The following is a 3,918-nucleotide window of genomic DNA, read 5'->3' on the forward strand; positions in this document are numbered from 1 at the left end:
TTTAAGAGGCTTATGCCCAGGTCGCAGGGTCACTGGGTGGCAGCTCTGAGATGGGTCCCTCTGCACTTACCCTGCGAGGCTCTGCGCTCTGCCTGGTCCCTCCAGCTCAGCCAGCGGGGCCGTGAACTCAGCAGCCACACCCCAGGAGCCCCCAGAGCCTTCCTGCGTGTGAGGCCCCCGCACAGTGCTGGCTCTGTTTGGTAAACACCGAGAACTCGAGCACCCTGCGAACTCGCTGCTTTTAACACCTGAGCTTGTTAACAGTAACCGGAGTAAACGCCACGCTTTGTGGGTCCCATTGTGTCCCGTCATTCCGTCGGACACAGTATCAGACTTGCCTGAAGCTGGATGGCCAAGTTGAAAGGATCAGTTATTGTGAGATTCTGTTTTCACATAAAAAATAGTCACAGACTGCCGAGGTAACTGTCCTCTCACTTACCTTGGCTCTTTTTACAGTTTTTTGCCCCATAAATCTAAGCTTTCCTCACTTTTTTTCTTCAAGGAATTCTTCCCATAAAAACGTTTTCCCTCCACATTTAAAATTAGCATTACACTGAGAAACAGCGTGTCTTTAAGGTAATTACACAAATAATAGATCAAAGTTCAGTGCAGAATGCTGGAGAAAACGGCAAGTCATAATCAACTATTTTTCATGGTGCCCAAGTTGGTGAAATTCAGGGCCATGTACAATGTTAATCTCTCAGGCTGAACCTGCTGGAGGAAAACGATGAGTTTAGTGCTTGGCCCCTGTCCTGCGTCGCCGCCCGCACTGCCCGCCGTGGCTGTGTGGCCACAGACAGGGATTTACGGCCGGGCCGGCCTCCCGCACTGTCCTGAGAGTGTCCCTCCCAGAAAAAACGCCTGTGGACCAGCCCCGAGGAGCCGGGAGACGGCAGGTTGGTGCGGCCACGATGCACGGGCCACGCGTGCGGTGCTAGGCCCACTCCCCAGGTAGGTGGGCCGTCGCCGAGATGATACCGAGTATTTATTGCCGAAACATCTGTTGATAGCTGCAGCTGCCCTGTGGGACAAAGCATATCGTGGGGTCGCAGGCCGTAGGGACCCCACAGCCTACCTCACGCTAGTCCCAGACCTTTCAGCAGCGTCCTCCGGGCCGGGGTTACCAGCCTCGTCACCGCTCCTCGGCCACCGAAATGCCCCCCGGGCTTTGAAGTGCTATTTCATCTTCGGCAGTGATTTATATTCCGGGGCCATTGTGCTGTGGGAAGGGGGGAACCTCTTTTGTTTTCTGTTTAATTGTATATCGCCTGACACTTTGACCTGTATTATTAGTATTAGTCAGAAAAAGGATTTTCTCCTTCTCTTATTTAAAAATAAAATTTCAAGGCAAAGCCAGCTCTGCTTTGGGCCCTTTCTCTCGGAACAATGTTTACTTCTGAGAGGGAGAGATGAAAAGCTCGGGCGTTTTCTTCAAGTGTCGGAGGAGGGCATTTCAGTTTTTGAAAGAGAACAGTGAAGCTCTTATAAATATCATTCAGCAGAAGCTTTGATGGGTTTTTCAAAAGTGTCGGAGGCATTTAGCTTCTGTTTGGCTGGGTTTCAGGCCCCGCGCGGGAAAGCCCCTCGCTGCTCAGGCTCCAGGGGCCCACGGCCAGCTCCGAGCGGACACCCCCTTTTGTGTTCAGCAACTCTCACTTCTCTAGAAAGAACAATTTCTACGCAATTAAAAGAAAATATGAAAATAAAGCTTCTGAGAGGGAGACAAAGGCCGAGCCCGGGCGGGCGGGCTGCGGCGGCTGGGGGCGGGCCGAGCGCAAGGCCAGGGGGAATTGTGTGCCAGGCCCCGCGGTGCGGTCTCCCTGCCGACCGGGGGTCCCCGTGCCCCAGCCCGTTTCTGTGCAGGGCGTGTGTCCTCCGCAGGGCACACAGGGCAGCTGCTGTCGCTGGCTGCAGCGCAGCCCAAGGGGAGGGAGCCGGGGGCGTCTTTGCCGTTTCTTTTCAACTCACGACCATGAACGTGGGTCCCCTCGCAGCCTTTCTCCACACGTATGTTTGGAAATATCTGTTTCCTTGCAGTTATCTAAAGAGAGACCAATAAATAAATATTTAGTTGCTTATGCTATCATGGGTGAAAGATCCTTGCGGATGAATAGTCTGATAAATTTGGCTTTAGAATAATTTTTTCTAATACGTCTCGTCAGATAACCTTGGTGCCTTTAACACATTGATGTTTTCATTTTTGAACTGCTCAAAGGGTCCAGAATTGAAACACAAACATAAATGCAGAGCCGTACGGGGTTCGAAGGCCAGATAGTGTGGGGTGCTCAGTGGAGCGGGAGCTTCCTCCTGGGTCAGAAGACGTCCTCAGAGTCCGGAAGAACCAGTTCCCGCAGGCTGCAGATTTCACACTGATAACGGAGGGGACGAGAGCCATGGCTGGCGTCATTGGATTATGATCCTTTAGCAGCCGATTTTCTCAAATGAGGTTTTCATCTTGAGCTGTGTGCTTTCGAGTTTTACTCACTTAGGTCTTTTCCATCAGGATGCAAAAAGCAAAGTGAACGCAAACTGCCTTCACACCTCCACTCAGCAGAGCTCTACTGGGCATTGATATGTGATGTAGAGAGAGGCCCAAAGGGAGCAGCGGGCCCAGCCCGTGTGCTCGGTCCGCTACCTGTCAAAGGCCCGTGTTGGTCCACTAACCTCCTAACACGTGGCCGGCAGCAGCTTCTTCCAGTCCCCACAGGCTGGGTCACATGACCCGCCTTAGGCAAAGGCAGCCGGTTAGAAGTGCCGTGTGCCAGGCCCCCGTGGTCGTGAGCCTCTGTGTGGTTCCGCGATGGGCACTGTCCAGGGCCGGGGAAGGAGCAGGGCCACCCCTCAGCGGCAGGCGGGAAGGACGGACCCGTGGGGCAGCCTCGGGGCGGGAGCCACGCGGCCTCTGGGGCGACACGGGGATATCACAGTGCAGCCGGAAGCCGTGCTGAGACACGAGCCCATCCCTTTGTCGGCGCCTCATAGTTCAGCGGTCCGGGCTTTCTATGAGACTGTATCATGGCGGGGCTGACCCTTGTCAATTAAGCATCATTCTGCTCGTACGGATGTGATTCCAGCGGTGAGAACTGAGTCCCGCGGGCTCCGCTAAGTGTGCGTAGCTGCGGACATCCCAGCAGGCACCATTAAGCTCTTAACCCTTTCCGTGACAATTATCGCTTTAAGGGTGAGTGAGAAGCCCTAGGGACCATGGGGTCCCAACCGTTCCTTTGGTCTTATATGTCTGCTGCTATTCTGGTACGTGGTTTTGGTGACAGCGACGACCTCGACCAAGTTCAGACAGTGTGGGCGCAGGTTAAGGAGCCGACACGGGGGCCGCTCTGCCTGGGTCTGATGAGTCCCAGTCTGTCCCTTATCGGCCGTGTCACCCTGGACAACTCACCTAAACTGCTGGCTCTATCGAAGTAACTACATCCCGACTTCGTAGATTACCCGGAGGATCGTTGAGTGGAGAACGTGGAAGCTTAGAGCAGTGCCTGGCGCGTAACACATGGTAGCTGCCTTATGATATGAGCTAAGTGACAATAGGACCTGGCCTAGGGCCAGATGGAGTACGGTCACAGCTACATAATGGAACGTAACATAGTTGTAGTTACGCGGCGAGACAGACGCTAAGATCAAATAGAGTAATCGAGCCGCCATCTGCATTTTACTAACAGGACATCAAACGAAGACGGGGATGTTTTCGGAGTTACCCACTGACACACGCAGGCGGCCTTCCAGCAGTGCAGACCGCATCACACCCCAGACACCACGTCGCCGATGCACCCGGCAGATGCTCAGTAAACACTTTTCTCACTAAGTCACGTGCCAAGAACCGCCTGCAGCATCATGAAGCTGCAGCTGCAGGTTCGCTCCGTTCATGGACTGTTGCAGCAACGCGTCCCCGTTTTGGGGGTCACG

The 3,918-nt window shown here is 54.0% G+C and overlaps 1 protein-coding gene and 1 long non-coding RNA gene across 2 annotated transcripts in view; both read left to right on the forward strand.

The window, feature by feature from the left end:
* LOC111729805 overlaps positions 1-1,356 on the forward strand; it is a 6,293-nt gene extending 4,937 nt beyond the window's left edge. The window contains exon 2 of the long non-coding RNA XR_002776394.1: positions 21-1,356. This is a non-coding gene — a long non-coding RNA (uncharacterized LOC111729805). The remainder of the gene's footprint in view (positions 1-20) is intronic.
* ALPK1 (alpha kinase 1) overlaps positions 1-3,918 on the forward strand; it is a 62,862-nt gene that overhangs the window by 27,551 nt on the left and 31,393 nt on the right. The gene's annotated exons all lie outside the window — the stretch shown is intronic.

Source organism: Pteropus vampyrus, unplaced genomic scaffold, assembly GCF_000151845.1.
Source record: "Pteropus vampyrus isolate Shadow unplaced genomic scaffold, Pvam_2.0 Scaffold282, whole genome shotgun sequence".
In the NCBI taxonomy this organism is placed as follows: domain Eukaryota; kingdom Metazoa; phylum Chordata; class Mammalia; order Chiroptera; family Pteropodidae; genus Pteropus; species Pteropus vampyrus.